This window comes from Maniola hyperantus, chromosome 7 (assembly GCF_902806685.2).
Source record: "Maniola hyperantus chromosome 7, iAphHyp1.2, whole genome shotgun sequence".
In the NCBI taxonomy this organism is placed as follows: Eukaryota; Metazoa; Arthropoda; class Insecta; order Lepidoptera; family Nymphalidae; genus Maniola; species Maniola hyperantus.
This window is the reverse complement of record NC_048542.1, coordinates 8,941,493-8,955,519: the sequence shown is the minus strand read 5'-3', so window position 1 is coordinate 8,955,519 and position 14,027 is coordinate 8,941,493. Positions and strand designations below refer to the sequence as shown.

Below are 14,027 nucleotides of genomic sequence, written 5' to 3'. Positions count from 1 at the left end.
TTAATTAGTAGGTATAGCCTACCACTTTTTTATTTTCCCCTGCTTATTTCTTAACCTGTTGATACGTAGGTATGCTTCCGCACACGTTTTTATACCGTTACAGCGATTACACACCGCACATATCTACGTCATATGTAGCTCCCATACAAAATCAAAAGGAACGTATTTTGACGGACTCGGATCGGACGTAATCGTCGTCATTGACAATGTAATATCTGAAAAACAATATTAGTTTTTATTGCAAAGTCGTAGACACAAGTCTACGACTTGATATGATTATACTCGTACAAAGAGTATAATAAAAACGATGAAATAACTCAATTCAATTAAGAAATAAAAAGTTTGTAAATTAACCACCGAAATCAAAACATTTCAGCCTTTATGCTGAGATGAAACACAAGGAATAAAGGATGTCATTGGGTCGTTGATACAATTTAAGAGTGATTCGCAGGCTGCCACTTACAAGAAACGACAAAGACGTTACAATACGACATAGTATGTTTGACACGTCAAATTAATATTTGTCCTCAAATCAGATGGTGGAATATATTGTGTAGAATACCAATAGCCAGGCAACTGGTTCGTATCAGAAATGTTGAGCTAATTCCATTTCTGATACGAACCAAAGTTAACAACCGATATATTTCGGAGAGCGTACCAAAGAACTTTTTGACCTGGTTCCACCTCCACCTTTCGACTATATCGTTAAGCTTTGCTCATACGTAGTCGAAATGACACGTACGAAAAACGGAAAACCTGTGTCGATTTTGTCGCTCGATGTAAAGGCGTAGTGAAGCAAGAGTTCAATTATCAAACTCAGTCACAAGTAGAGTGGCGGTGGCGCTTTGCGCTTTGATCAGACAAATTTACGCTCCGCGCCTAAGTGCCGTTAGAAATATGGCGACGCCACGTTATATACAGTATGATGTTATAAACATGATTGAAATTAATATCTAAGTACTAGAATTATTTTAATTACAGCGCAGCGCCATTTTCTGTAAGCAGCTGATGTTAGGTATAGGTATGATTTACTTACAAAAATTGGGAGGTAAGAAGTACCCCGTTGCCTATAAAAAATTATAAAATAGTGTGAGTACTCTACTACTTCTAATTTCTAAACTTAAGTAAGTACTATAATACTCAGGACTACGAAACAATATTCCGTACCCAGAATCAGTGTAAATTAATCAAAAGAATTCTATGAAGTTTCGTGATTAAATTAGTTTAATCTTCACTTAAACTTTTGAAATTGTTTCGTACAACTCGGCGTTAATCTCTCTAGTTTACACACAAGGACAGGCAAGGAGAGGAAGGTGGAAAAGAGCAACCTGTATGTAAACCGCTACGGAAGCAGAAGCTAAGAGCGAGCGGAACTTAATGCTCGACACTCCAATATTGTATTTATACGCCACTTAGCTTATAATTTATCTATTTGACTGTCCGCCGTCGCGTCGTGTGAACACATTCGTTTTTACTATTCTATAAAATGAAAAATGGATACTTATAATGTGTACTATGTATAACATTTAGCATGATTTATGAATTCTTGACTGGTTTTTTACTATTTAAAAAGTAGAAATAGTATGAAAATTAAACATTAAGATTTCTGGGGAAATAAGTTTATTTAGGTAAGTAAATAAACTTTGCGGAGACTAGATATATTGTTTTGCCTATAATAATAATAGGTAAGTGTACCGAATAGGCAAAAACATATTTAATAAAAAATAAATCAATATGTAAGTCGAGAGTTATTATAGATCTCCAGATTGGGCAAGCTCATACAATTATTGTATTTTAAAAATTGAAGACAAATTCGTCTGCTTGTGTAGAGGTAGGTAGGTACGGGGTACAGTATTAGGTATTATATTCTGTGGTACAGTGCGTAGAGTGCGTAGCGAGCACAGATTAGACATAAGGTCATACTTATTGGCGTAAAAGGTTACCTACGCACGCACCTTTTGATTCATTCGAGCATACTTCAAAAAACCGGCCAAGTGCGAGTCGGACTCGCACACGAAGGGTTTCGTACCATTATCTGTAAGAACGGCATAAAAAATCACGTTTGTTGTATGGGAGCCCCTTTAAATATTTCTTTTTTTCTGTTTTTTAGTATTGTTATAGCGGCAACAGAAATACATCATCTGTGAATATTTTAACTGTCTAACTATCACGGTTCATGAGATACAGCCTGGTGACAGACGGACAGCGGAGTCTTAGTAATAGGCCCCCGTTTTACCCTTTGGGTACGGAACCCTAAAAAATGGCAGCCCGTTACCAGGGTTGAAGTTATTAGTAACAAGTCGTGGATATCGTACTTTTCTGCTTAGGTACATTAAACCAGATCATACCTCCTAGTATAGACTGAAATCACTGAATTAAATCTTTTAAATGTAGAGGGAAATTATAGACACATTTATTTTTAAAGCATTCACCCATAGAACGTTTTCAAACACCGTTAATACCACATAAATCGCGGGCCCGACAGGCATCGGAAGCGTTTTTCCATGCCATTGCTCGGAGCGCGATTATGCTGAATTTTTCTCATTTATCTTTCTTTAAAATGTTTTGTCATTCCGTTATTGTAGGGAAGTGATGTGTGCATAATTTCTGAATGCCGAACATTTTTTTAAAATTGCAATACGAATTTCATGAGTTCACTAAGTATTTCTTTTATCTAGAGAAAAAAGTAGGTAACTAAGTAAGTAGGTACAGTAGCCGGCAAGAAATATTGAACATCGATTTTTAGAATGAGATCTCGGCTTTGTAGATCATTATCTCTGTCACTCATACCTTATACCTACCTATGTGACGTTTTGTCTGCCTCAACGACAGAGACTACGTTCTACAAAACCGCTAAGTATCTCTTTCTAAAGGTCGATAATATTTCCTGCCGTGTATTATATTATATATAAGATAAATCAGCAATCAGCATCTTTCGATTTGATTGGTGCTATCCCTAGATACCTGCGGGAACTCAGGGATGAAATTATAAACTTGGAAAGTAATACATTTAGAACGCATGCCGCGTATTATTATACGGGTATTAGCTAGTAAAAGTAAAGATTTTTCCGGATTTAAAGACTTCTCTTTTCCTCATCGTCGGCTCATATTCCGGCAGAATTTTCGCCCGGGTTTGGTAGAGGCGTGTCGAGATATGTAAAGTTATATTTATGTAGACAAGCAATCAAACGGAGCGATAAATCAGTGTAGTGATTTTATTTCAGCCTCATCTCCACTACTCACGCTGACGGCGACCTTGCAGAGCGATGGATGTGTCTATGCGAGAGCGAACTCCACATGTTTCAAAATCTTGGTTATTTATTTAACACATTTCCAATGCCTATTGTAACTTTCTTGTGCCTAACTAGCTTATGCTCGCTACTTCGTCCGCGTGGACTACAGAAATTTCAAACCCTATTTCACCCCCTTAGGGGTTGAGTTTTCAAAAATCCTTTCTTAGCGGATCCCTACGTCATAATAGCCTCCTGTATGCCAAATTTCAGCCCGATCCGTCCAGTAGTTTGAGCTGTGCGTTTATAGATCAGTCAGTCAGTCAGTCAGTCACCTTTCCTTTTAAGTACTATATAATATTTAGATTTAGTTTAGCCCAAATAATTATGGGCTAATTAATAGCCAGCGCGTGCCAGATCTTCGTTATTTTATTAAAGCTGAAAGTTTATCTGCGTATTGTCCCCAACACTGGGAGGAACGTTTATTTGGATGTTTGTTTGGGTCATGGTGGCTTTGGGAGATAACAGGTATCTAATAAAGATGTAAAAAATCTTACGTCAAAATAGTCAAAAAATAGTAGGAGTAAAAATTTTTTTTATATTTTCTTTGGAATAGTTTCAGAAATCACGTCATGCATTGCCAGACACTTAGTATAATGGCAACCCCTTGCCAGCCAGGGGGTCTGGCAGGGGGTCTCTCCCAAAGCCACCATGATCCAAACTTCAAAGTTGCTCGTCGATCGCTCCTCCCGGTGTTGGGGACAATACGCAGAGAATCTTTCAGCTTTTATAAAATAACAAAGGTCTGACACGCGCTGGCTCTCTCTCAAATCAAAGATCAAATTGATATTTAACTTCAGTGTCTTTAAAAATAGTATGTTAAGTACGATTGGCGATTTGAGTCATTTTGCGTACCTACCTATTCATGCTTCCTCCATATTTCTGCTTACCAAACGTCAGTTACTTCATAGCAGGTAAGTATACCTACCAGTAAGGTAAGGTACCTAACCTTGCGTAGGAGCCGTGGCGTGGGCCGTGTCACATCGTAATTCTACGTTCCTATAAAGAATAAATACCTACCTAAGTTTAGCTTTTCTTTTGTATGTTTCTTATGTATAATAGACAACAAACCTATGCAGGCCTAATTTTTCCACAGCAGTGAGCCACTTCATAAATCACAGATTTCCTTATAAGCGGTTACCTATTTAAATTTTGTAAAGCGACAGTTGTTGCGTCATTTGGCGTAAGTATTTAGTGATCTGAGTTTATTCTAAGTGAACATAAAAATCCCGTGGACAACTCCAGCTCCGCAGAACTAAGAACCTTAAAACGATGGTGACCTGGAAGAACCGTGAGCTGTGGCCTTTGGCGCTATCTCAGGAAAGTTTATAAGTATTTGGCAGTGGACCCAAATAGGCTAATTTATTGATATACTTACTATATAACCCATCCACTCTATCTCATCATCAGGTGCTACAGCCATTTGAGGGTCCGGGCCTACGCCAGAAGATTCCTCCATGTCTCTGCCATTAACCTTGTTGCATATAGGTAGGTACCTCTCTGATTGATAAATAATAATAATTGATATAAGTAAAATGTTTCTCTTTTGTATTACGCGCTTCTGAGTATACACTCCTAAAAGCTTTTGAAATGCATTGACGTGCGTGCACAATATAGTTGTTTTAGTTTATTTTTAGTGAATCGACGACCTTTGCTCTTGTTCCACATGAAACACGTAGGTACAACGCGTATCTAAGTTTAAAACCAAAAGGTATCTAAGTACAATCCAATACCTAAAACCTATACCTAAAATATAGCTTCTGCGTTCGCTTCTTCTTTCTTCAATATGGATACCTACCTACAGACCTACTAACAGCTTTTCAAAAAGCGTGCTAATCTAATTATTTAGTAGTTGAAAATCTCTAATCACCCTTTGTACTAAGCTTGAATAGAACGGATTTTAGTTGATCTAAGTAACTAACTCAATTGAAAACAAACTTCACAATGTAGGCTATTATAATAAACATTGAAAAATGTGACTAAAACATCTTAAAGTCGCACTTAAAAACCCAACAACATATTATATTTTAAACATATTGCAAATTCATTTACCTACTACCCAAAAGATTACATATCTTTTGTAAAAGATGAAAGATAACGTTCCCTTTATGTCGCAGCAATGATTTTATTACTGCATCATCTAATTATGGTAGTTGATTCCTATCCGTGACACATATGGTGTGATTGAAGGGTAGATAAGGAACCACTCACAAAGACCCTTTCAATGTTTATTGGCTTGTAAGATTGGGGATCAAATTGTACTGGTCGAAAATCTGGCTAATCAGCGCTGGCTTCTATTTAGACAATGGAAATTATAGGTGTACAGAAATTATTTGATTTGAATCTTTTCTGGGTTTGTGTGGAATTAAATTAGTTTTATTGTGTTCCAAAAATCCTACTATCTCCGACGAGTGGTCAAATTAGTCTCCTTTAGGTAGAGCAAAAGCTCGAGTCTCGTTGGGAATTTACGAAGTGTATTAAGTTTGTTAAAATCTGGTCTAGACTAAATTAACGTAATTTCTATACTTAGTCATTATTTGTCGTTACCAAGCATACCGATAAAAAATTGACGAAATAGATTTTAGCTAAAGATTTTTTTCAAAAATATTTCAAGGATAGGACAGGCCCCTGTAACTTGCATCCTGGAGACGTAGATGCAAAGGTATTTACCTACTTTTTATTGGGGAAAAATATCTAACTTTACAAGGGAAAACCAAAGAAAATTTGGAACAATAGAATTCCACGCGAATGAAGTCGCGGCAGAGGTAGTCGCGGGATATAAAAATACTTATTCGTAAGGCTACAATTTTTGGATGTAAATTCAATAATAACAACATATGCGGTCGATTATTATGGACTATTCGATGTTGGTAATGGTCAGTACATGAGTCCTGTGGAGTCATAGTAGGTAGGTAGGTACCCCTCCGTAATTAACCAGATGCACTCACCCTCTTTGATGGGGAGGTTGGAAATAGAATTTTGAAATTGTGAAAATATAGCTACACGGCTTCGACTGCGCCTAGCCATTAGTAACTACCAACATTATGTAGCTATTAGTTTTTCTTCATTTCTACAGATAGGTAGAAAGGTATGTAGGCTAAAAGAAAAGATATCCTATCGTCTACCGCTAAGTGAACAAACAAAATATCTAGTAGTACCTACTGGAGCTATTTCATAACACTAGACTTACAATGACTTGGTATTTACCAAAGGATTCTGGGATACTTTGGCCACATTACCCGACGACTGCCTGGTAATCTGTTAAAACTCCTAGGCAAGGTGGAGGGTAAAATACCACGTTGCAGATCACCTAGCCGCTGCACGCTGATCTCACCAGGTCAAGACGCTTACTAGCCTTTCACTTACAAGTAACAACCACTATGAGAAAATGAGGACCGAACAGAGTGGAGGGCTATAATTACACACTATGAACTTGTATGCTCACATATCAGATTAGATAGGTACCTATAAGTAAAAGAAAAATCTTTGTAAGTAGGTATACATGAGAAAACCGCTGGCTGTAGGTATAGGTAAGTATATAACAAGATAGACGATATTAGTAGAGTCATTCTAGTAGAACTTATACAATACGAGCGCAGAATGTTTGCCAGCGCATCATCTGCGCAAACACTCTGTAACAAGATCGTCATTCGCAGAACGCAAACACCCTGTGGATGGCGCACCCTCAATGCACGGCACACACGGTTCATAAGAATTAAAAATATTGTTTTATTTTTGGAAATCATTGAAAATAATGTCCTGCATTTCTTGCAACACCATTGACTAAGCAGGATTGAGATCAAGTGCGGCGCTTCACCAAGCAACTTCGCGTGGTTGCAGAGTCGAAATTCCGTAGGAATTCCGGAGAAAAGTAAAAAAGAATAAAAAAACTATCGGATTTTAGAATAGGTAAAAATATGTTCTTACTAGCTGATGACCGTGATTTAATCCGTGTGCATTTAGGTTTTTAAAAAACCCATTGGAACTCTTTGATTTTCCGGGATAAGTAGCCTATGCCACTGTCCAGGTCCTTAACTACACCCAAACAAAAAATTACGTCGATCCGTTGCGACGTGATTGAAGAAGAAACAAACACATTTTTAATAAAGTAAGTAGTGTTTCTTTTAAAATAGGTAGTTAGACCACGACTAAAAGCCGTGCTCAAAAGGACGCGCCCATTGCGCCAGGACTAATTTCCTCAAATTAATACAAAATCTGCGGAGAACAAAATATCTTCCTGTCCGTGTGTCCGCCACTTAGCAGAGGACACCTGGCGCTGACGTCACTCCACCCCCACAATATAGCACAATTATAAAAAGATTAACTCCTGAACTCGCGTGACGGTCAGACTAGGTGTGGCGAGTCAATGACTTTAAAATGATTCACCGTTTAATCTTCATTTTTCGGCATTTTCCAATAGATAGGAAGAAAATTCTTATTACCTTGAATGTTATTTCAGTCAAGCGCAAATCTACGTTTCTACACTTACCCACCTAGTTATTAGAAAACCTTATCATACTCGAATATGAAGTGAAATGAGTAGGTATTTATAGACATTTCCTATTGTAGCAACAACATTATTACAAGATCCTTAGCCTGCCATAGACCTCTATCTACACTAAATATTTTCCTGCTATACATGCATGTAGAGTAGATAGCTACTGGGAGTTGGGACCTCGTAATGTCCCCGCTGGAAACTGAGAGCGCTAAGTGCGTAGTGTGCCGCTCATTTGCGACGAATTTGTACCCAATAGGTACACATTGTTACATTTATATCAAAGAACTAGCGTATGCTCGCCACTGGACTTTGCAAATTTCAAAGCTTTATTTTACCCCCTTAGGGGTTGAATTATCAAAAATCCTTTCTTAGCGGATGTCTACGTTATAATAACAATCTGTATGTCAATACGAAGCAAAAAAACAGCCCGATCAGTCAGTCAGTCAGTTTTTCCTTTTATATATCAAAGAGTGATTTCGTATCACAAAGTATAGTCCAGTAACCCAGTATTTAAAATTGACATAAGTAAGGTAAAGAGTAATTTTTAAAATAAAATAAGTGATCTAGTAAATCTGTGGTTTAAAATCCAATTTGATAAACATGAGCGGCAGTCATAAAACTTCCAAGTTTTTGGATGTTTTTCAGTAACAAAACCTTAACGACATTTTCTTTCTGAAAACATTTAATTACAAAAGTTAATAAATTTCATATACCTACTTAATTTGCACTAGTTAAACGTTTAAAACAAAATATTTGTAGGTGTACTTATCTGTATCTTCGAGAACGCTTCAATGTTTCCTTTTTTGTTTTCGTACATTGAAAAACTGCAAAATATAAAACAGGTTCTCTCTTGTCACTTTTATGTTTCAATATTTCGACCTGATAGTGTCTACAAAAAAACTGCGTTAGTTTGTATTTGCTTATAACTTTTAAACTAAGTGTATTTCAATGTCATTTTCATCACAACTTAGCACATTTTGTAAGAAACTTTTGTAAAATAATAATCCGAAGAACAGGGCGTGTCAGCTTATGGTAAGATAAAGAAAATCGACGTAACAGACCCGCACGTTCTCCAACCAAGGGGAAGCCATCATCGTCAATCAGAACTAACATAAATATGCTTTTACCTCTCCCTCACGAGCGTAGGGCGCAAATGTACCCAAATGTAAGTATATAATGGACCTGAGGCATGAGGGCGCATACGATTTTTAGCCTCGCGCAGAATCTCGTCGGATTAGGGGCTGCGAGTTTGAATTATTTAATTGTTTCGAACAATGTTATATTCATAAGATTTAAAAAAAAATGCTAACGTTAACGATAATCTGCTTTGCCCAAAAGAAATTATGTAAGAAGTGAAGAAAAGTAACTGATCAAAGTTGAGGATTCATCAGACTGGTTCATTTTGGACCAGGCTTTCCGTTTTGTCGGAAGATCTGATCGCAAGCGAAGCGCTAAAGTGATTTGGTCTCTAATCCCTACCGACGCGGACGCGATCTCAGTCTGCCACAGATGTGATACCTAATGCCTTACTCTGTGCTAAAGCTGAGGTTTTACATCCTCCTCCCTCCACCCTCAGCATTATTTCTTGGTATAGCTAAGTATGAGAATTTGTATAAAAACGTTTGCGCTATTTGGAAAATTCTGGTATACCTAATAATGACTAATATAAGCTGTGATAGCCTAGCGGTTAGGACGTCCGCCTTCTAATCGGAGGTCGGGGCAATCTACTCATGTGGCGGGGGGTTCGATCCCGGGGACGCAGCTCTAACTTTTCGGAGTTATATGCGTTATAATTGAAGGCGTATTATAGTTATAATTGAATATCACTTACTTTAACGGTGAAGGAAAACATCGTGAGGAAACCTGCATGCCTCAGAGCTCTCCATAATGTTCTAAAAGGTGTGTGAGGTTACCAATCCGCACTGGCCAGCGTGGTAGACTATGGCCAAAGCCTTTCTTACTCTGAGAAGAGACCCGTGCTCTGTAGTGAGCCGGTGATGGGTTCATCATGATGATGACGACTAATATTCACTCAAAAATAACGCCAACAGTTGACAGACAGCCTCCTACTGCAGAGAGTTTCTGCTTTTCTGAAACTGATTTTTACTCGACAACGGTCGACTAGACGGTGCAGTGGTCGCCGTTTTTACGCTGACTTTGTGGCATCTACTCGTGTGTTTGTGGCCTGTGGGGCACGTTTTCATTAGCCTGTATTTTTGCCGACTTCTGTCGGAGCGACATTGTCAGTAGTCTGCGATAGGAGTTAGCGTGTAGACAAGATCTCTCCCCTATTTTGTCTACACTAATATTATAAAGAGGAAAACTTTGTTTGTTTGTTTGTTTGTTTGTTTGTTTGTTTGTTTGTTTGTTTGTTTGTTTGTTTGTTTGGTTGTACTGAATAGGCTCAAAAACTACTGGACCGATTTTAAAAATTCTTTCACCATTCGAAAGCTACATTATCCACGAGTAACATAGGCTATATTTTATTTTGGAAAAAAAATAGGGTTCCGTAAGATATTTGGGTTTTTCGGACACAAGGTGTAAAAAATCAACCAGAAAAGTTACTTATTTTGCGTACGCTGCCTAAACTATAAAAGATAGAACCATAAAATGTTCTAATTAATTGTAGATCTTATAAATATCTACAAAAAAGTCCGCGACACACTATACCCATCTATGTCGAGTGAGGCACAGCAACCATTTTTTTATTTAAAAATCTTGAATTTTTTTTGGACTACATTTAAACGCGTTTATTTTACTCATGCTATTAATCCTTATCAAAATAAATGATTTCATCACTAAGAACAGTTTATGGAGATAATATTTGGTCTTTGAATGATTAAAATTGGACGTTTGGTTTTGAAGTTATGGCGAAATTAAAATATTACGATTTCTGCTGCACGGCCCGTTGCGAAGTGGGCGTCACCAAGGCGGGGGTGCGCGTGCGGGAGGGGAGTTTAGATCTATGAGTAAGGTACCCGCGCGGCTCCCGTAAATGACGCGGTTCGAAAATTCCACCCGAGCGAAGCCGGGGCGGGTCAGCTATGTGACTATATAGTACGCCACAAGTTGAAATGGTAATCAGAGAGGGAACGAACCGCACACCCGCACAGCCCCCGCACTAACCCCATGTGGGGCGAGTGCGAGTAACGTGCGGGTGTGAGGGGCGTCCCCCCGCCGCATACCCAGATTGCCATCTCAACCTGTCGCGTTCATAAGTAGATTAGGTTTCGATTTCCATAAAATTTAATTTTGTTTGTGACGCCATTAATGAATAAAATATATTTTTTCCTTTCTTTCTTTCTAAATACACTTACTTACTTAGACTATGTCCTAATTCCATGTTTGTCACTTTAATTATCAAGTTTTTATAAATTGCACTTTTCACTTGAGAGTTTGTTGAGTATTTTGCTTACGAATAAAAAAGCGTGATACAATTGACACTTAGTGAAACTTTAAACGAAAGCTAACTTATACCTAAAACCATAGAAGAAAGTTAATCAACTAATATTTTAGTGTATTTTTGCAATAATTTATTATCCGTATAGAATTTTAACAACTATCAAATCCAATAAAAATAATAAATAACTCTATCATTTAAAACATCATTCATCTATCAGTGAAAGGCTTCATTAAGGGGACTCAGTTCAGTGCTTTCTTCATACAAACGTAGGAGGGAAATTACAACAATATTCGATATTGTACGCACAAAACTAAGAATTATATCGATTTATCTTGTCATTATCTAGGTTTATTGATATATAAAACATTGAAAAAAATATTGATTTAAAAGTTACGAGGCTCAAAAGATTCCTATTTTAACACTAAATTAATGACAACTTTGGGTGTAAATAAATAAGATTAGGGATATGAAAATTATAAAACAATTTATCATTAGACGTAGTTTATTTATTCATTAGTTGAAATAGCTTTACTTTGCAAACATAAATTCAGCAGTTTTTTCTCAAAAATACTTTTCCTAAACCCTTTTCGCGCGCTTGATTTCAGTGAAAATCATCGTGCCTCTCAACTTTCTCATACAATGTCAAGTGAAAAGTAAACATGTTACCCACGTGCGCTGCCAATTTTGGTCGAGCGTCCTGCGTCACCTTAAAGAGCGCTAACGAAAAAATTTGAAATCTGCGCTTACAAGATTTTAGGCAAGATTCAGACGGACAATAAATATCGCAAAATAATGTTAAGGCACTGATTTATAGTCAGTAAAATATTGACAGGATCACAGAATCCTATAATAGGAAGACAGAAATACGTAATTTATTATTGATGGTCTGACTGAACCTTGCCTTGGGGTAGGCCTTAAGTAAATATTGACTTAATAACTTTATGAAATACTATACTAACCAGTGTAAATTAAAAATTTAAATCACCCCCGATGAGTGAAATGTTGAGAAATATAACTGATAATCCTCAAACGGCTGAACAGTTTTTCATCAGGTATAGCTATCAAACAATTAAATTAGGTTTCGTATAAAAAATCGCATACAAATCGGTCCAGCCATTTGAGAGCTAAGATGCTATAGTCAGACACACATAAGAGGTTAGCGTTTAAATATCGATAAATATTTATTACAAGTAGTGTGTTTATTAATTGAATATCGGCAGGTTCGCGAATATTGATAGGTATGTATGTATTGACAATCTGTGCTTAACCATTCACTACTGAAAATAGAGGTTATTATTTTACACATGTAACCTAGATACTTTTTGCAATGTCGCGACAAGTCCAGATGGCAAATGGGGTATGAGGTGGGGGGATGCCCCACACAACCACACGTCACCCGCGCTATCCCGCACCGGGATAGCGCGGGGGCAGTGCGAGTGTGCGGGGTGTCTCCATCCCGATTGCCATCTCAATTATAATATTTTTTGTGCAGTAATTAAAATATTTGTGTTGAAAGTGCAAGTTCATTATTTTGTTTTGCTAGACTAAGAAGTAGTTGTACCTAGATACTTAACTTATCTTTTATATTCTACCCTGACCTCCGATTAGGAGGGGGACGTCCTATCCACTAAGCAATCACAGCTTGCTTCTACTATGCCATGCCATAAATTTATAATGTTTCATATCTATCTAAATATATAAAAGCGAAATACCACTCACTCACTGACTGACTGACTAATCACGAAATCTCAGAAACTATAAAACCTACAAACTAGAAATCTGGAAGTTAGGTTCCTTCTAGGACGTAGATGTCAGCTAAGAAACGGATTTGAAAAATTCGGGGTGAAATGGGGGTTGAACGGTTGTATGAAAGTGCTATGTTTTTGAAGTTAGAGATGTGAAAATCTACATTTAGGTTACTAGCTTTAAATAATAAAAATCTGTATAGTTCAATTTGGGAAATTCCCCCCCTTAAGGGTGGTAAAATAGGGAGAAAAGTATTTATAGAAAAGTTTTAACTATTGTTATTTTTACTTGAAATTTGAAACGTAGGTTCTTTCTAGGGGGTAGGTATCAGATAAGAAAGGATCTGACTAAATTCTCCCCCTAAGGGGGTGAAATGGGGGTTGAAAAGTTATATGAAAATCCTATGTTTTTAAGGTGAGACTGAGTGAGTAAGGCCTTTTGCAGCGGGAAAATTTCAGATCTCATGAGAAACCAGAAATTTTACGCGGACGAAGTCGCGGGCAACTGCTATATTATATAAAGAGGTAATGTCGTTAAGTTTGTTTGTAGGGGGTAATCTTTAGAACTACTGAACCGATTTTAAAAATTCTTTCACCAGTAGAAAGCTACATTATTCCTGAGTGACATAGGCTATACGGGATCTTTAAAAACCTAAATCTACGCGGGCGAAGCCGCGGGGATCAGCTAGTTGTTTATATAGATAACGGTTAGGCGACGCGTCCCGACACTTACAACATTAATTACAATAAAACGCAAGCGACAGACAGACGCGAGCCACGTAAAGGGTTAAGCGGCAATCAACTAATTGCTTGTAATCCACAAACGGACAGAGCTACGGTATTATTTGTCTATGTAACTGTACCTTGGTACTACCGGTATTGTAAACAATTTCGTGGGTGGTAAATAATTTTGAGGAGTGGTTTTGACTTTTGAGGATTAATTCGAAATATGAGCCAGTAGCCACCATGTTGAAATTATTATGACGTCATGTAACTCGGGCTTACTTTTAAAACCGTTGTAAGTAGTTTAAATACCTATTATGAAAACAAGGATGTATCTTTATTATTTTTTGAAACATTGCGGATGTTCC

At 37.3% G+C, this 14,027-nt stretch overlaps 1 protein-coding gene across 1 annotated transcript in view; it reads right to left on the bottom strand.

Annotated features, from left to right (window-relative positions):
* The window catches only part of galla-1 (cytosolic iron-sulfur assembly component galla-1), a 194,175-nt gene that overhangs the window by 63,841 nt on the left and 116,307 nt on the right, over positions 1-14,027 (bottom strand). The gene's annotated exons all lie outside the window — the stretch shown is intronic.